Genomic DNA, 21053 nt, shown 5'->3' with positions numbered 1-21053 from the left:
TATTTACATTAGTTCTTCTGTAAATTTAAAACAACCAAAGAAGTTGAACTTAATGAATGTATGTTGTTTCTCTAAGACGTATAGTCTAGACCTCAAGGTCTGGGTCAGAGTGAGAAGAGTAAGACAGGGTCCTGAAACTGCAGCCCTGGATCCTGTATCTATTTAAAATGTTATGTTCTTCATTGTGAATTTTATTTTTTTTTAATATTTTTTCATATCTTTATTAGAGTACAATTTCTTTACGATTGTGTGTCAGTTTCTGCTTTATAACAAAGTGAATCAGTTATACATATACATATGTCTCCATATCTCTTCCCTCTTGCATCTCCCTTCCGTCCACACTCCCTAACCCACCCATCTACGTGGTCTCAAAGCACTGAGCTGATCTCTCTGTGCTATGCAGCTACTTCCCACTAGCTATCTATTTTATGTTTGATAGTGTATATATGTCTATGCCACTCTCTCACTTTGTCCCAGCTTACACTTCTCCCTCTCCATATCGTCAAGTCCATTCTCTAGTAGGTCTGCATCATTATTCCCAGCTTGCCCCATGGTTCTTCTGACTATTTTCTTTTTAAATTCCATATATATGTGTAATCATACCATATATGTTTTTCTCATTCTGACTTACTTCACTCTGTATGACAGTCTCTAGGTCCATCCACCTCACTACAAATAGCTCAGTTTTGTTCCTTTTTATGGCTGAGTATTAACCTATTGTATATATGTGACACATCTACTTTATCCATTCATCTGTCAATGGACACTTAGGCTGCTTCCATGACCTGGATATTGTAAGTAGAGCTGCAATGTACATTTTGGTACATGACTATTTTTGAATTATCGTTTTCTCAGGGTATATGCCCAGTCGTGGGATTTCTGGATCATATGGTAGTTCTATTTCTAGTTTTTTAAGGAAACTCCATACTGTTCTCCAAAGTGGCTGTATCAATTTACATTCCCACCAACAGTGCAAGAGGATTCCATTTTCCCCACACTCTCTTTAGCATTTATTGTTAGTAGAATTTTTTAACATCTTTATAGGAGTATAATTGCTTTACAGTGGTGTGTTAGTTTCTGCTTTATAACAAAGTGAATCAGTTATACATATACACTTGTGCCCATATCTCTTCCCTCTTGCATCTCCAGCCCTCCAACCCTCCCTATCCCACCCTTCTTAGGTGGTCACAAACCGCCTAGCTGATCTCCCTGTGCTATGCGGCTGCTTCCCACTAGCTATCTATTTTACGTTTGGTAGTGTATATGTATCGATGTCACTCTCTCACTTTGTCCCAGCTTACCATTCCCCCTCCCCATATCCTCAAGTCCATGCTCTAGTAGGTCTCTATCTTTATTCCCGTCTTACTCCCAGGTAATTCATGACCTTTTTTTTTTCTTTTTTCTTAGCTTCCATATATATGTGTTAGCATACGGTATTTGTTTTTCTCTTTCTTACTTACTTCACTCTGTATGACAGACTCTAGGTCCAACCACCTCACTACAAATAACTCAATTTCATTTCTTTTTATGGCTGAGAAATATGCCATTGTATATATGTGCCACAGCTTCTTTATCCATTCATCTGTTGATGGACACTTAGGTTGCTTCCATGTCCTGGCTATAGTAAATAGAGCTGCAATGAACATTTTGGTACATGACTCTTTTTGAATTATGCTTTTCTCAGGGTATTTGCCCAATAGTGGGATTGCTGGGTCGTATGTTATTTCTATTTGTAGTTTTATAAGGAACCTCCATACTGTTCTCTATAGTGGCTGTATCAATTTAAGTTCCCACCAATAGTACAAGAGTGTTCCCTTTTCTCCACACCCTCTCCAGCTTTTACTGTTTCTAGATTTTTTCATGATGGCCATTCTGACCTGTGTGAGATGATATTTCATTTTGATTTGCATTTCTCTAATGATTAATGATATTGAGCATTCTTTCATGTGTTTGTTGGCAATCTGTATATCTTCTTGGAAGAAATGTCTATTTAGGTCTTCTGTCCCTTTTTGGATTGGATTGTTTGACTTCATTGTTTTTGCGCTGCATGAGCTGCTTGTAAATTTTGGAGATTAATCTTTTGTCAGTTGCTTCATTTGCAAATATTTTAACCCATTCTCAGGGTTGCCTTCGGCTCTTGTTTATGGTTTCCTTTGCTGTGAAAAAGCTTTGATGTTTCATTAGGTCCCATTTGTTTATTTTTGTTTTTATTTCCATTTCTCTAGGAGGTGGGTCAAAAAGGATCTTGCTGTGATATATGTCATAGAGTGTTCTGCCTATGTTTCCCTCTGAGAGTTTGATAGTTTCTGGCCTTACATTTATGTCTTTAATCCATTTTGATTTTATTTTTCTGTATGGTGTTAGAGAGTGTTCTAATTACATACATTTACATGTACCTGTCCAGTTTTCCCAGCATCACTTATTGAAGAGACTGTCTTTTCTACACTGTATATTCTTGCCTCCTTTATCAAAGATAAGGTGACCATATGCATGTAGATTTATTTCTGGGTTTCTATCCTGTTCCACTGATCTATATTTCTGCTTTTGTGCAGTACCATACTGTCTTGATAACTGTAGCTTTTTAGTATAGTCTGAAGTCAGGGAGCCTGATTCCTCCAGCTCCATTTTTCGTTCTCAAGATTGCTTTAGGTATTCAGGGTCTTTTGTGTTTCAATACAAATTGTGAAATTTTTTGCTCTAGTTCTGTGAAAAATGTCAGTGGTCGTTTGATAGGGATTGCAGTGAATCTATAGATTGCTTTTGGTAGTAGAGTCATTTTCACAATGTTAATTCTTCCAATCCAAGATCATGGTGTATCCCTCCATCTATTTGTATCATCTTTACTTTCTTTCATCAGTTTCTTATAATTTTCTGCATATAGGTCTTTTCTCTCTTTGAGTAAGTTTTTTCCTAGATATTTTATTCTTTTTGTTGTAATGGTAGATGGTAGTGTTTTCTTAATTTCACTTTCAGATTTTTCATCACTAGTTTATAAGAATGTCAGAGATTTCTGGGCATTAATTTTGTATCTTGATCCTTTACCAAATTCATTAATTAGATCTAGTAGTTTTCTGGTAGCATCTTTAGGATTCTCTAGGTATACTATCCTATCATCTGCAAACAGTGACAGCTTGCCTTCTTGTTTTCTGATTTGGATTCCTTTCATTTCCTTTTCTTCTCTGATTGCTGTGGCTAAAACTTCGCAAACTATGTTGAGAAAGAGTGGTGAGACTGGGCAACCTTGTCTTGTTCCTGATCTTAGTGGAAATGCTTTCAGTTTTTCACCATTGAGGATGATGTTTGCTGTGAGCTTGTCATATATGGCCTTTATTATGTTGAGGAAAGTTCCCTCTATGCCTACTTTCTGCAGGGTTTTTATCTTAAATTGGTGTTGAATATTGTCAAAAGCTTTTGTTGTATCTATTGAGATGATCATATGGTTTTTCTCCTTCAATTTGTTAATATGGTGTATCATGTTGATTGATTTCCATATATTGAAGAATCCTTGCATTCCTGGGATAAACCCCACTTGATCATAATGTATGATACTTTTAATGTGCTGTTGGTTTCTGTTTGCTAGTATTTTGCTGAGGATTTTTGCATCTATATTCATCAGTGATATTGACCTGTAGTTTCCTTTCTTTGTGACATCTTTGTCTGGTTTTGGTATCAGGGTGATGGTGGCTTCATAGAATGAGTTTGGGAGTGTTCCTCCCTTTGCTATATTTTGTAAGAGTTTGAGAAGGATAGGTGTTAGCTCTTCTCTAAATGTTTGATAAAATTTGCCTGTGAAACCTTCTTGTCCTTGTCTTTTTTTCGTTGGAAGAATTTTAATCACAGTTTCAATTTCAGTGCTTGTGATTGGTCTGTTCATATTTTCTATTTCTTCAGGGTTCAGCCTCAGCAGGTTGTGCATTTCTAAGAATTTGTCCACTTCCTAAAGGTTGTCCATTTTAGTGGCATCGAGTTGCTTTTATTAATCTCTCATGTTCCTTTGTATTTCTGCCATGTCAGTTGTTCCTTCTTGTTTTTCATTTCAATTCTATTAATTTGAGTCTTCTCCCTTTTTTTCTTGATGAGTCTGGCTAATGGTTTATCAATTTTGTTTATCTTCTCAAAGAACCAGGTTTTAGTTTTTTGATCTTTGATATTGTTTCCTTCATTTCTGTTTCATTTATTTCTGATCGGATATTTATGACTTTTTTCTTATCCTAATTTTGGGTTTTCTTTATTCTTCTTTCTCTAATTGATTTAAGTGAAAAGTTAGGTTGTTTATTTGAGATGTTTCCTATTTCTTAAGGTAGGATTGCATTGCTATAAACTTCCCTCTTAGAACTGCTTTTGCTGCATCTCATAGGTTGTGGGTTGTCGTGTCTCCATTGTCATTTGTTTCTAGGATTTTTTTTTTTAGTTTATTATATTTTCCTTTATTTTTTAACATCTTTTTTGGAGTATAATTGCTTTACAATGGTCTGTTAGTTTCTGCTTTATAACAAAGTGAATCAGCTATACATATACATATATCCCCATATCTCCTCCTTCTTGCATCTCCCTGCCACCCTCCCTATCCCACCCCTCTAGGTGGTCACAAAGCACCGAGCTGATCTCCCTGTGTTATGTGGCTGCTTCCCACTATAGTTTATTTTTGAAATTTTTATAACTGCCCTAGTATAGAGCACAAGTTTATTAAACTTCTTTCTCTTTGAAGGTAAGTATTCACTTGTTTTTATTTTTAAAAACTTTTTTTAGTTTTAAATATAAAATACACAATATAAAATTTACCATCTTAGACATTTTTAAGGGTAAAGTAGGGTTAAATATATTCACAATGTTGTGCAACCCGTCTCCAGAACTGTATTATCTTGCAAAACTGAAACTCTATACTCATTAAACAATAGCTCCACATCCTCTCCTTCTTCCAGTGGAAACTACCGTTCTTTCTGTTTTTATGAATTTGATTAGGTACCTCACGTAAGTGGAATTCTACGGTATTTGCCTTTTTGTGTCTGGCTTATTTCACTTAACATAATGTCCTCAGAGTTTGTCCCCGAGGTTGTAGCATGTGTCAGAATTTCCTTCCATTTTAAGGCTAAATAATAATTCATTTGTATGTATATGACACGTTTTGTTCATTCATCCATCCGTACATCAACATACGTTTGGGTTACTTCTCCCTCTTAGTTATTTTTTGTTTTAACATCTTTATTGCAGTATAATTGCTTTACAATGGTGTGTTAGTTTCTGCTTTATAACAAAGTGAATCAGTTATACATATACATATGATCCCATATCTCTTCCCTCTTGCGTCTCCCTCCCTCCCACCCTCCCTATCCCACCCCTCCAGGCAGTCACAAAGCAGCGAGCTGATATCCCTGTGCTATGCGGCTGCTTCCCACTAGCTATCTATTTTACATTTGGTAGTGTATCAAAAGAAAAAGAACAACCATAGACATGCATGCTGCAGTATTTAGGGAGAAGTGCATTGCTACTGTAATTTACTTTGAAACACATTAAAAATAAGTCAATGAAAGTAGAAAGGGATGAACAAATACGTGACAAATCATGCATAGTAAAATGTTGATAGTAGAATATCAATGGTGGGTATACAGTAGTCACTGTAGCTCGCTTGAGGGAAACTCTTCTTCGTTTAGCCAGGACGGGGTTAAAGGAGAAGCTGATTCGGGCGCTCTGGTTCACTGAGGCTGGGAGGAGGGTGAGGCACGGATGCAGGTCGAACCTGTGGTGGTAGAATCTGGCATGATGTCGCACCAGCCTGTGGTGTGCCGTGCGTTCTCCAGGGGAAGTTGTCCCTGGATCAATGGACCCTGGCAGTGGCAGGCTGCACAGGCTCCAAGGAGGGGAGGTGTAGATAGTGACCTGTGCTTGCATACAGGCTTTTGGTGGTGGCAACAGCAGCCTTAGCATCTCATGCCCATCTCTGTGGTCTGCGATTTAGCTGCAGCTTGCTCTGGTCTCTGGAGCTCCTTGAAGCAGAGCTCTTAATCCCCTCTCCTTTTGCACCAGGATACAAAGAGGGAAGAAAAAGTCTCTTGCCTGTTTGGCAGGTCCAGTCTTCTTCCCAGACTCCTTCCCGACTAGCCATGGTGCCCTAACCCCTTCAGGCTGTGTTCACACCGCCAAACACAGTCCTCTCCCAGTGATCCGACCAGAGCCGGAGCCTCAGCTCCCAGCCCCCGCCTGCTCCAGTGGGTGAGCAGACGAGCCTCTTGGGCTGGTGAGTGCCAGTCGGCACTGATCTTCTGTGCGGGAATCTCTCCGATTTGCCCTCCACACCACTGTTGCTGCAATCTCCTCCATTGCTCTGAAGATTCCACCCTCCAGATCCCACAGTCACTGCCCCTGAAGGGGCTTCCTACTGTGTGGAAACCTTTCCTCCTTCACAGCTCCCTCCCACTGGTGCAGGTCCCACCCCTAATTTTTTGTCTATGTTTTTTCTTTTTTCTTTGGCCTTACCCAGGTACGTGGAGAGTTTCTTTCTTTTGGGAGGTCTGAGGTTTTCTGCCAGCGTTCAGTGGGTATTCTATAGGAGCATTTCCATGTGTAGATATATTTCTGATATATCTGTGGGGAGGAAGGTGGTCTCTGTGTCTTACTCTTCTGCCGTCTTCCTCAGCGCCTCCTGTTTCTAGATTTTTTGATGATGGCCATCCTGTCCGGTGTGAGATGATATCTCATTGTACTTTTGATTTGCATTTCTCTAATATTTAATGATGTTGAGCATTCTTTTATGTGTTTGTTGGCAATCTGTATATCTTCTTTGGAACAATGTCTATTTAGGTCTTCTGCCCATGTTTGGACTTGGTTGTTTGTTTCTTTGATATTGAGCTACATGGGCTGCTTGTAAATTTTGGAGATCAATCCTTTGCCAGTTGCTTCATCTGAAAATATTTTCTCCAATTCTGAGGGTTTTCTTTTCGTCTTGGTGTGGTTTCCTTTGCCGTGCAAAACCTTTTAAGTTTCATTAGGTCCCATTTGTTTATTTCTGTTTTTGTTTCCATTTCTCTAGGAAGTGGGTCAAAAAGGATCTTTCTGTGATTTATGTTATAGAGGGTTTTGCCTATGCTGTCCTCTGAGTTTGATGATGTCTGGCCGTACATTGAGGTTCTTAATCCATTTTGAGTTTATTTTTGTGTATGGTGTTAGGGAGTGTTCTAATTTCATACTTTTACATGCACCTGTCCAGTTTTCCCAGCACCACTTACTGATACGGCTGCCTTTTCTCCACTATATATTCTTCCTTCCTTTACCAAAGATAAGGTGACCATATGTGTGTGGGTTTATCTCTGGGCTTTCTATCCTGTTCCATTGAGCTATATTTCTGTTTCTGTGCCAGTACCCTACTGTCTTGATTACTGTAACTTTGTAGTATAGTCTGAAGACAGGGAGCCTGATTCATCCAGCTCCATTTTTCTTTCTCAAGATTACATTGGATCTTCGGGGTCTTTTCTGTTTCCATACAAATTGTGAAATTTTTTGTTCTAGTCCTGTGAAAAATGCCAGTGGCAGTTTGATAGGGATTGCATTGAATCTGTAGATTGCTTTGGCTAGTAGAGTCATTTTCCCAATGTTCCTTCTTCCAATCCAAGAACATGGTATATCTCTCCATTTCTTTGTATCATCCTTAATTTCTTCCATCAGTGTCTTCTAATTTTCTGCATACAGGTTTTTGTCTCCTTACATAGGTTTTTTCCTAGATATTTTATTCTTTTTCTTGCAATGGTAAATGAGAGTGTTTTCTTAATTTCACTTTCAGATTTTTCATCATTAGTGTATCAGAATGCTACAGATTTCTGTGCATTAATTTTTTATCCTGTTACTTTTCCAAGTTCATTGATTAGCTCTAATAGATTTCTGGTAGCATCTTTACGATTCTCTACATATAATATCATGTCATCTGCAAACAGTGACAGCTTTACTACTTCTTTTCAGATTTGGATTCTTTTTATTTCTTTTTCTTCTCTGATTACTGTGTGGCTATAACTTCCAAAATTATGTTGAATAAGAGTGGTGAGAGTGGGCAACCTTGTCGTCTTGCTGATCTTAGTGGAAATGGTTTCACTTTTTCACAATTGTGGATGATGTTGGCTGTGGGTTTCTCATATATGGCCTTTATTATGTTGAAGGAAGTTCTCTCTATGCCTACTTTCTGGAGTGTTGTTATCGTAAATGGTATTGAATTTTGTCAAAAACTTTATCTGCATCTATTGAGATGATCATATACATTTTCTCCTTCCTTTGGTTACTATGTTGTATCACATTGATTGATTTGCGTATATTGAAGAATCCTTGCATTCCTGGGATAAACCCAACTTGATCATAATGTATGATCCTTTTAATGTACTGTTGGATTATGTTTGCTAGTATTTTGTTGAGGTTTTTTGCATCTAGGTTCATCAGAGATATTGGCCTGTAGTTTTCTTTCTTTGTGACATGTGTGTCTGGTTTTGGTATCAGAGTGATGGTGACCTCGTAGAATGAGTTTGGAAGTGTTCCTCTCTCTGCTATATTTTGGAAGAGTTTGAGAAGGATAGGTGTTAGCTCTTCTCTCAATGTTTTATCGAGTTCATTTGTGAAGCCATCTAGTCTTGTGCTTTTCTTCGTTAGAAGATTTTTAATCACAGTTTCAATTTCAGTGCTTGTGATTGCTCTGTTCATTTTTTCTATTTCTTCCTGGTTCAGCCTTGGAAGGCTGTGCATTTCTAAGAATTTGTCCATTACTTCCAGGTTGTCCAATTTGTTGGCATAGAATTGCCTGTAGTAATCTCTCATGATCCTTTGTATTTCTGCAGTGTCAGTTGTTACTTCTCCCTTTTCATTTCTAATTCTGTTGATTTGAATCTTCTCCCTTTTTTTCTTGATGAGTCTGGCTAATGATTTATCTATTTTGTTTATCTTCTCAAAGAATCAGCTTTTAGTTTTATTGATCTTTGCTATCATTTTCTTCATTTCTTTTTCATTTATTTCTGATCAGATCTTTAAGATTCTTTCCTTCTGCTAACTTGGGTTTTTTTTTTGTTCTTCTTTCTCTAATTGCTTTAGGTGTAAGTTTAGGTTGTTTATTTGAGATGTTTCTTGTTTCTTATGGTAGGCTTTTATAGCTACAAACTTCCCTCTTAGAACTCCTTTTGCTGCATAGCATAGGCTTTGCGTCATTGTGCTTTCATTGTTATTTGTTTCTATGTATTTTTCGATTTCCTCTTTGATTTTTTCAGTGATCTCTTGTTTATTAAGTAGTGTGTTGTTTAGCCTCCATGTGTTTGTATTTCTTACAGATTTTTTTCCTGTAATTGATATCTAGTCTCATAGCACTGTGGTTTGAAAAGATGCTTGATATGATTTCAATTTTCTAAAATTTATGAAGGCTTGATTTAGACGCAAGATATGATCTATCCTGGAGAATGTTCCATGCGCACTTGAGATGAAAGTGTATTCTGTTGTTTTCGGATGGAGTGTCCTGTAAATATCAATTAAGTACATCTTGTTTAATGTATCCTTTAAAGCTTGTGTTTCCTTATTTATTTGCATTTTGTATGATCTGTCCATTGGTGAAAGTGGGATGTTAAAGTAGTCTGCTATGATTGTGTTACTGTCAATTTCCCCTTTTATGGCTGTTAATATTTGCCTTATGTATTGATGTGCTCCTATGTTGGGTGCATAAATATTTACGATTGTTATATCTTCTTCTTGGATCGATCCCTTGATCATTATGTAGTGTCTTTCTTTGTCTCTTGTAATAATCTTAATTTTAAAGTCTATTTTGTCTGTTATGAGAATTGCTACTGCAGCTTTCTTTTGATTTCCATTTGCATGGAATGTCTTTTTCCATCCCCTCATTTTCAGTCTGTATGTGTCCCTAGGTCTGAAGCGGGTCTATTGTAGACTGTATATATATATGGGACTCGTTTTTGTATCCATCCATCCAGTCTATGTCTTTTGGTTGGAGGTTTTAATCCATTTACTTTTAAGGCAAATATCGATATATATATGTTTCTATTACCATTTTCTTAATTGTTTTGGGTTTATTTTTGTAGGTTATTGTTTGTGTTTCGTGCCTAGAGAAGTTCCTTTAGAATTTTTTGTCAAGCTGGGGTGGTGGTGCCGTATTCTCTTAGCTTTTGCTTGTCTCTAAAACTTTTAATTTCTCCATCAAATCTGAATGAGATCCTTGCTGGGTAGAGTAATCTTGGTTGTAGTTTTTTCTCTTTCATCACTTTAAATATGGCCTGCCACTTCCTTCTGGCTTGCAGAGTTTCTGCTGAATGATCAGCTGTTAACCTTATGGGAATTCCCGTGTGTGTTGTTTGTTGTTTTCCCCTTGCTGCTTGTAATATGTTTTCTTTGTATTTAATTTCTGACAGTTTGATTAATGTGTGTCTTGGCATGTTTCTCCTTGGGTTTATCCTTTATGGGACTCTCTGTGCTTCCTGGACTTGATTAACTGTTTCCATTCCCATTTAGGGAAGTTTTCAACTATAATCTCCTGAAATATTTTCTCAGTGCCTTTCTTTTTCTCTTCTTCTTCCAGGAACCCTATAATTCGAAGGTTGGTGTGTTTAATGTTGTCCCAGAGGTCTCTGAAACTGTCCTCAGTTCTTTTCCTTCTTTTTTCTTTATTATGGTCTTTAGTAGTTATTTCCACTATTTTATCTTCCAGGTCAGTTATCAGTTCTTCTGCCTCAGTTATTCTGCTATTGATCCCTTCTAGAGAATTTTAATTGCATTTATTGTGTTGTTCATCTCTCTTTGTTTGCACTTTTGTTCTTCCAAGTTCTTGTTAAACTTTTCTTGTATTTTCTCCATCCTACTTCCAAGATTTTGGATCATCTTTACTATCATTATTCTGAATTATTTTTCAGGAAGACTGCCTATTTCCTCTTCCTTTGCTAAGTCTGGTGGGTTTTTGTCTTGCTGCATCATCCGCTGTGTGTTTCTCTGTCTTCTCATTTTGCTTAAATTACTGTGTTTAGAGTCTCCTTTTTTCAGGCTGCAGGTTTGTATTTTCCATTGTTTTTGATTTCTGTCTCCAGTGGCTAAGTTTGCTTCTGTGGGTTTTGTAGGCTTTCTGGTGTAGGGGACTAGTGCCTGTGTTCTGGTAGATGAGACTAGATCTTGTCATTCTTGTGAGAAGGTCCATGTCTGGTGGTGTGTTTTGGGATGTCTGTGGCCTTATTATGATTTTAGGCAGCCTCTGTGCTAATGGGTGGTGTTGTCTTCCTGTCTTGCTAGTTGTTGGCAAAGGGTGTCCTGCTCTATAGCTTGCTGGTCGTTGAGTGGAGCTGGGTCTTGGCATCGAGATGGAGGTCTCTGGAGATTTTTGTTGTTTGATATTATGTGGAGCTTGAGGGTCTCTTGTTGACCAGTGTCCTGAACTTGGCTCTCCCACCTCAGTATCACAGCCCTGACGCCTGGCTGGAGCACCAAGAGACTGTTCTCCACATGGCTTAGAATAAAAGGGAGAAAATAAATAAATAAAGAAAACACATAAAATAAAATAAAATGAAGTTATTAAAATCAAAAATATTTATTGATAAAAAATTTGTTTTTCAAGTAAAAAAAAAAACAGACAGAACCCTGGGAGAAATGATAAAAGGAAAACTATACTGACAAATCACACCCAGAATCATACACATACACCCTCACAAAAAGAGTAAAAGGGGAAAAAATATATATTTTGTTGCTCCCAAAGTCCACCTCCTCAGTTTGGGATGATTTGTTGTCTATTCAGGTATTCCACAGATGCAGGGTACATCAAGTTGATTGTGGAGATTTAATCCGCTGCTCCTGAGGCTGCTTCAAGAAATTTCCCTTTCTCTTCTTTGTTCTCACAGCTCCTGCATTTCAGATTTGGATTTGGACCCACCTCTGAGTGTAGGTAGGCTGAGGCCATCTGTTTTTCACTCAGACAGTACGGGGTTAAAGGAATAGCTTATTTGGGGGCTCTGGCTCACTCAGGCCGGGGATAGGGAGAGTTCCAGATGCGGGGCGAACCTGCAGTGGCAGAGGCTGCCATGATGTTGCACCAGCCTGCAGCACACTGTGTGTTCTCCCGGGGAAGTTGTCCCTGGATCACGGGACCCTGCACAGACTCCTGGGAGGGGAGGTGTGGATAATGACCTGTGCTTGCACAGAGGGTTCTTGGTGGCGGCAGCAGCAGTCTTAGCATCTCATACCCGTCTCTGGGGTCTGTGCTGTTAGCCGCGGCTTGCGCCGGTCTCTGGAGCTCCTTTAAGCACAGCTCTTAATCCCCTCTCCTTGCGCACCCAGACACAAAGAGGGAATAAAAAGTCTCTTGCCTGTTCGGCAGGTCCAGACTTTTTCCCGGACTCCTTCCCAACTAGCTGTGTTGCACTTGCTCCCTTCAGACTGTCATCATGCCACCAACTCCAGTCGTCTCCCTGAGATCCGTTCTCCAAAGCCTGAGCTTCAGCTCCCAGCCTCCACACATCTTGGCGGGTTTGCAGACAAGCCTCTCAGACTGGTGAGTGCTGGTCTGCACTGATGCTCTGTGCGTGAATCTCTCCACTTTGCCGTGTGCAACCTGTTGCTGCGCTCTCCCCCATGCCTCTGAAGCTCTCCCCACCCACCACCAGCAGTCTCCGCACTCTGAGGGGCTTCTTAGTGTGTGGAACACTTTCCTACTTCACAGTTCCCTCCCACTGTTGCAAGTCCCTTCCCTATTTTTTGTCTCTGTCTTTTCTTTTTTTTTTACCCTACCCAGGTATGTGGGGAGTTTCTTTCCTTTTGGGAGGTCTGAGGTCTTCTGCCAGTGTTCAGTATGTGTTCTGTAGGAGTTGTTCCATGTGTAGGTTTATTTATGGTATATTTGTGGGGAGGAAGGTGATCTCTGCATCTTATTCTTCTGCCATCTTGAAGCTCCTCCTTCATCATGAATTTTAGCGTTAAATTTTAAAATATTTCATGACTTTGCTGCTCACCTGAAAATAACAAAATATTGTAAATAAACTGTACTCCAATAAAAAATTTTAAAATATGAAATAGAAACACATAAGAACCATGACTGTTTGTCTCTGTGTACCAGAGTGAGAAATCACTTTCAAATTTGTGATCCTTAAGGCATGAATATTTTGTGATTAGATATCAAATAGTATAGTTATATTTTATTCATAAATTTAGGAAAACAACATAGCATTGTGATTATGAGCAGAACTAATTTTTTGTTAAATAAATAATATGATTAATAGTTATTGAGCATCTACAGATTCTAAGTACCTTCACAAGCATTAAAATCCCCACAACAACGCTGAAAAGTAGATATTAGTCACAGTCTATCTCACATAATTAAACTATATTGTTCAAAGTGACAAAGCTCCTTATAGAAGTAGAATTAATATAGGATAATCTGACTATTAATTCAATCCTTTTCCAAACATTGAGCTATTTTCCTTATTGAGACGAGAACACAGGGCAACAGAGATTTCTAAACTCAGCTGTGAAATGTCACTGATTACAGAAAAGAGGAAGGAGGGCTTCCCTGGTGGTGCAGTGGTTGAGGGTCTGCCTGCCGATGCAGGGGAAGTGGGTTCGTGCCCCTGTCCTGGAGGATCCCACATGCCGTGGAGCAGCTTGGCCCATGAGCCACGGCCACTGAGCCTGTGCGTCCGGGGCCTGTGCTCCACAATGGGAGAGGTCACAGCAGTGAGAGGCCCGTGTACCGCAAAAAAAAAAAGAAAAAAAAAAAGAAAAAAAAAAGAAAAGAGGAAGGAGAAGCAGGAGGGATTAGCAGGTCTACAAAACTGAAAGAAGTAGGTTTTCAAAGCAACTTGGTAGGTGGAATTCAAGAGAGAAAGGAGAATTTTCATTGATAAATAGAGTTTCAACATCTACAACCATGAAATCCGATGAGCTATTTTCTTTCTCATTCTATATTATGACAGAAGCAGCTACAAAAGTAGAAATAATTTCCAGTTTTTCAATGACTTGATCAAATCTTCAGGATAGTGTGGAAAAATAGTTTTCTTCTTAACCAATGCCTGTCTGACCCAATGAAAACATGAGTGTGGAGATGGACCCCTTATACTCATGAGACAGACTGGGAAAAAGTACTTAAATCATTCAGAATCAGATAGATTTTGCTTTAGTAACAAGCATCCTTATAATCTCAACGGCTTACAAAAACGAAGATTTCTTTCTCCTTCATATATGTCTGTTGCAGGTCAGCTGCTGCTCTTCTCTTTGACACAGAGCAGACTATTGAACATTTTTGGTCATTATAGAAGACAACAAAGAGAGCCTGCCAGAATACTGTATTCCTCTTAAAACTTCTAGAAATAACAAACATTATGTATACTCAATTTTTATGAGTCAAAGCAATTCACACAGTTACACTTAAGTTCAATTTTATGTTATGCAGATTATTTGTGAATAATACAGTGTACTACATTGCTCTACTATCACTCAGGTGCAATTAAAGTTATGATCTTGAGTTAGATGAAGGATGAGAGAATCTTGGACTGTGGATCCAATTGAACACACAAAGGTATATGTCAAAAGCTAGAGAGAGAGACTATGCATTATCAGCGTTTACAACTAAGGATTGCTATCGTTAATGTGCCTTTAAGTAAACTTATTCAATTCACTTGGTTAATGTGACAACATACTACTCTGATTCTCATCCTACTGCTCTACATACTCCTTTTTGGTGTACTTTATAAACTTATACTGTCTTTCCCTAAATAAAAATATATTTTCATTTTTGATCAGAGTTCCTTAACCATTTTATAACTCTTCCTGGGAAATCTCATCAACTGCTATGACTCTATGCTGATGACACACAAATCTAACTCTATAAACCTAAATTTCATTTCTACGGTATCTACAGTACAGTGATCCACAAGACAAATCTCAGATATTCCATAGGTACCTCGAATTCAGCTTGGACCAACTCATATATCTTTTCAGTAATTCTAGGATCTACCCTCATTTACTGTCTCTATTGCCACAATTGCACAGGTACTCATCCACTTTCCCATGTTTCTAAATAGGCCTATCTGCTTTCAATCCATCCTTTCCCTTTTCACAGTGTCTTAAGCTTCTAAAACATAGTGGCCACTTTCTATCTTAAAAGACTTTGATGATTTCCCACAGCCTTCATTATAGTGTCTAAACTTTTAATATGGCATTCAAATTCTACAGAGAAGTGAATCACAAAAAATATTTTGAAATATTTGACATATTGTGTAACTTCAAGGTGTACAATGTGTTGATTTGATACATTTGTGTATTGCAGTGTGATTACCACCATTACCTTAACTAACACCTCTATTATGTGTTATGTCACATAATTTTCATTTCATATTTCGTGGTGAGAACAATTAATGTCACATAATTATCATTTCATTTTTTGTGGTGAGAACAATTAAGATCTAATCTCTTTGAAGTTTATCATACAGTATTGTTGACTATAACCATTATGCTCTGGATTAGCTCTCCAGCACTTATTTATCTATTAGTTCCCAGTTTGTACCCTTAAACAAAATATCCCCAATTCCTGGATCCCCCAGTCTCTAGTAATCACCATTCAATTCTCTAATTTTATGAGTTCAGCTTTTTTAGATTCCACATATATGCAATATCAAAGAGTATTTTTATCTCTCTGACTTATCTCACTTATCATAAGGCCGTAAAGATTCATCCATGCTATTTCAAATAGCAGGATTTCTTTTTTGCTTATGGCTGAATTATATATATATATATATAATTTTATATAATTATATATATATAATTATATAAAATTATATATATAATTTTATATAATTATATATATATAATTTTATATACATATATATATGAAAATTTCTTTATCCATTCATCCATCGATGGACACTTAGACTGTTTCTATATCTTCACTATTGTGAATAATGCTGCAATGAATATGAAAATGCAGATATCTCTTCAAGGTACAGTTTTTATTTCCTTTGGATATATGCCCAGAAGTAGAATTGATGAATCATATGGTAGTTCTATTTTTAATTTCTTGAGGAACCTTCATATTGTTTTCCATAGTACCTGCACCAATTTATGTTTCCAATAACAGTGTACAAGTGTTCCTTTATCTTCACATCCTTGACAACACTTGTTATTGCTTGTCTTCTTGATAAAAGCCATTCTAACAAGTGTGACGTGATATCTCATTTTGGTTTTGATTTATAATTCCATGATGATTAGTGATGTTTAGCATCTTTTCATGCACTTCTTGCCATTTGATTTGGATATCTTCTCTGGAAAAATGCCTGTTTAGTTCCTCTGTCCATTGTTTAACTGGATTGTTTGTTTTGTTTTGTTAAGTTGTGTGAGTTCTTAATATATTTTATTTGTTTGTTTGTTTTTAAGCTGCACCTTGCAGCTTGTGGGATTTTAGTTCCCCAAGCAGAGATTGAACCTATGACCCCTGAATTGGAGGCACAGAATCTTAACCACTAGACTGCCAATGAAGTCCCTTTATATATATTGGATGTTAATTGCTTATGATATATGTGGTTTGCAAATATTTTCTCCCATTTCATAGGTTGCCTTTTCATTTTGTTGATTGTGTTTTTTGCTATGAAAAAGCTTTACTCTTTGACGTAGTCCCAGTTTTTGACTTTTGCTTTTATTGTTGTGTTTTTGATGTCATATCAAATAAAAATAATTGTCCTATCCCATGTCAAGGAGTTTCTTCCCTGTGCCTTATTCTCAGAGTTTTATGGTATCAGGTCTTATGCTTAAAGTCTTTAATCTATTTGGAGTTGATTATTTTAAATAGTGTAAAAATTGAGTCCAATTTCATTTTTCTGTGTGTGGTTATACCATCTTCCCAACACTATTTGTTGAAGAGAATATCTCTTCCCCCATTGAATGTTCTTGCTCCCTTATCAAATATTAGCTGATCCAATTTTTAAAAATATAAGCCCATTTAGGTAGGATAATAACTCTGAAGCCTACACACCTCACTCACTCCTTTCCAGTGGGAAAAGAACTCCATGGTAACAAAAAACTCTAAGGGATAAAACATCTATCACATAATAACAATGCAGCAATTATACAATAACAAAAAAGATCATAAAAACATAGAACCTAACAGTATTTCTATAAATGTTAGAACTTTATTAAGATTTTTAAAAACTGTAAAATTTTACAGAATTTTACAAACTATACTACAAGAAATCTGTACCAGAAAACAATGAAAATAACATGATGGCAAGCTGAAGATAAAACATATTTCCTAAAAGTTAACAATTCCAACTATTTGTGTTTGCATGCATGGAAGAAATCATATATTGTTTTCACACACTAAGAGTCAAACTTTGTACAAAATTCAATTAGAGTCCTCAGTTAACCTTAGTAATTTACTTAATTTTAATAACTGCTAGTAACTCAACTGGTAAATTATTGGTAAGAATGATAGTCACATGTAAAACATAAGGTCATTTACCCATAAGAATTGAATGCATAATTTGCATTTTTATTAGTTCCTGGCCCAAACAATGGGCTTTCATTTGAGAAACACAGTTCTATAGTCTTCTTTTGATGTTATTCCACTTTACTTGTCATCCATTATGGCCATATGCCACATCATTGTAAACATAGTGGATGACTCAGTACTAAACCAGTCATTGATATCTTTAATCTTCTTGGTATTGGTTATTTTGGTACTGCACCTTGAAAATGTATTTTTTAACCTTTCTTTCCACTTTAAAAAAATACTCAAACATTGTGAAGCTTCCCCTGATTCAATCACTTAGGAATCATCATTAATTTATTTCTCTGTACTTGCCTTATGGCCTTTAGAGTATTTAAATAGTTGATCTTACATCATAGTTATTTATGTGTATCTCTCTCCCCTATTAGATTCTATGTTTTTCAAGGGTAAGGACTATGGTGTGTTAATTAGTGTATCCTCACTAATATCTTACTATCATTATGTATCCATCCAGCATAAATGTTTCATCCTTTAAAGATTTAACATCGTTTTCCTCCAACATGATGCATAGCATGCAAAATGAAATAGTGATAAGGGTAGGCAACCATCTACACTGAGAAAAACAAGAACAGAACATATGGATGAGATTAGAACTGTTTATTTATCTTAACACATCTATGAATGAAAAGAAAAAAATATTATAAAAACAAAATTTCAACCAATACACTTCCCTACATAGACTCTGGCAATTAACTAACAAACTTGTATGAGCAAAGCAAAGGATACTACTCAACTTACCAAGAATTGCTGCCCTCAGCCAGCAATGCTAAAATAATCCATACAATATTGTTAGAGAATATTAAATGCTAAATGTGGATAATGAAACCTGTCACAAAATTAAATGCAGATTTATATGTACAATGTTTATGTACAATTACTGTCAGGTAAAATCAAATATCTAGAGAAATAGGAACACCTAAATTACTTCCTTTAAAGTAACCATGGTAAACACGTGAAAATGATGATGTGATGAAGGTGATTGATCCTATTTCATGTGGTGGACACTTGATTAACTCACTGGAGCATTTCTAAATATGCTTACTTTCCTTATTTTATTCTCCTAATATTGTGACATTTTTGCTAAAGATTCCAGAACCTTTCATTCACATTGCCTATGTGTCACTCTCCAAAAGTGTCTTTATTAAGCAAACTGAATCTACAGTAAGCCTCTGTTCATTTTCAGTTACATAAAAAATAATGAATATATCAAACACTAATATTCAGAAAAAAATGGCTCTGTACTAATGCGATATTATGTCACTGGCATCACTGAAAAATATATGCAATTTTAACCTAGTAGTCCTTGCTATATCTGTGTCTGCTACTAGTATATGGCATGGTTTTACTAGAGATTTAAAATATTTCAACTTCAATAGCCTAGTCAAAAATTGAGCAAAGTTCATAAAAAAGTACATTTAAAATAAAAGACAGCTTAAATACAATAAAAACTAAAGAAAACTAGTACCATATATTTTATATTATGGTTATTCAGCTGCAAAAGTAATATGACGATAACATTATTAATGAGAATAATGTAACAAAAATACATAAAAATATCTATACCTACAGTGATATGGGTGAATCTAAATGTTTACAAATAATATATTATTATCCTACTCTTTGGTTAAACAAATATAAGAACAAACATAAAGTATTCATCAATTATTTTCACTTTGTTTAGATGCAATCTTTTTATTTTAGAATGCTAATGAGGACAATAAAAACTAGATTTTCAACAATTGTTAGTGAAGGTTAGGTTTTTGATCACTGGTGTATTAGTCCGGGTATCCCCAGGAGGACAGAACTAAAACTTGGTTGTGGACATATACCCTGAGAAAACCATAATTCAAATAGAGTCATGTACCACAATGTTCATTGCAGCTCTATTTACAATAGCCAGGACATGGAAGCAACCTAAGTATCCATTGACAGATGAATGGATAAAGAATATGTGGCACATATGTACAATGGAATATTACTCAGCCATAAAGAGAAATGAAATTGAGTTATTTGTAGTGAGGTGGATGGACATAGAGACTGCCATACAGAATGAAGCAAGTCAGAAAGAAAAAAAAATATCATATGTTACCACATATATATGGAACCTAACAAAAAAAAAGGTTCTGTGAACCTAGGGGAAGGACAGGAATAAAGATGGAGACATAGAGAATGGACTTGAGGACACGGGAAGGGGGAAGAGTAAGCTGGGATGAAGTGAGAGAGTGGCATGAACATATATACACTGCCAAATGTAAAATAGATAGCTAGTGGGAAGCAGCCACATAGCACAGGGAGATCAGCTCGGTGCTCTGTGTCCACTTAGACGGGTGGGATGGGAGGGTGTAGGGAGACACAAGAGGGAGGGTATATGGGTATGTATGTATATGGATAGCTGATTCACTTTGTTATAGAGCAGAAAGTAACACATGATTGCAAAGCAATTATACTCCAATAAAGATGTAAAAAGAAAAACTCGGTGGTATATAAAAGGGAATTTAATATCAGCAACTGATTAAAAAGATTTTGGAGAGATGAAGTTAAGAGAAGGTTAGGTGAACTAGAGGATAAAAATTTCAGAAAGTCACCATTCCTATGGTTGAAATGACAAAGGAAGGAGATAGACACACCAGAGCTCAGTGTGTACTCAGGGTCTAGGGCTGCCAGAAGCTACAATTGTTTTTGCCGGTATTTACAAGTGTATCCAGAGCTTCATATGTAAATGCAAGGGGCTCAGAATAGCAAAATCAATATTGAAAAAGAAAGTCAAAGGGCTCATATTTTCCAATTTCAAAACTTACTGAAAATTTACAGTAATCAAGACACTGTGATAATGACATAGAATAGAGTTATAAATCCATGGAATAGAATTTAATGTTCATAAATATACACTTACATGGATGGTTAACTAACTTTCAACAAGGGTGCCAAGACAATTCAATGGGGAAAGAACAGTCTCTTCAAAAGGTAGTGCTAAGACAATTAAGTATACACATGCAAAACACTGATATTTAACCCTTGCTAAACACCATACAACAAATATCCCAAAATAGATCAAACACTTAATTTAAAAGGTAAAACTAGAAAACCCTTATAAGGAAATATAAGGGTAAATAATCATGATGTTAGATTTGTCAATTGTTATTTAGATATGACATCAGAAATACAAGGAGCAAAAGAAAAAAAGATAAATTGTACTTCATGAAAATTGAATGTCTATGAATTCTGGCCACATTCTCAGGAGAGGAGAGTGAAAAAAAATGAAATGAGTTATTTCCAATTTATATATCTGATGAGGGTCTATTGCACATAATTTTAAAATCACCTTGTAAAATGAAGCAATACCTTTTTTTCCCAACAGACAAACTGAGGCTGAGGTGCCTGGCTTCACAATCGTGCTTGAGATAAAGAGCTCCAAGCCGTGTGGCTCATAGTCTATTGATGCTCTGGTCTGGTGTCAGGCCTGAGCCTCTGAGGTGGGAGAGCTGAGTTCAAGGTATTGGACCAATAAAGACCTCACAGAACCATGTAATATCAATTGGCAAGAGGTCTCCCA

The sequence above is a fragment of the Delphinapterus leucas genome, chromosome X (assembly GCF_059928025.1).
Source record: "Delphinapterus leucas isolate spDelLeu-1000000601 "Yukka" chromosome X, BTC_Dleu_Yukka2, whole genome shotgun sequence".
Taxonomy (NCBI): Eukaryota; Metazoa; Chordata; class Mammalia; order Artiodactyla; family Monodontidae; genus Delphinapterus; species Delphinapterus leucas.
The sequence above is the reverse complement of the archived record's forward strand: the minus strand, read 5'-3'. Positions refer to the sequence as shown.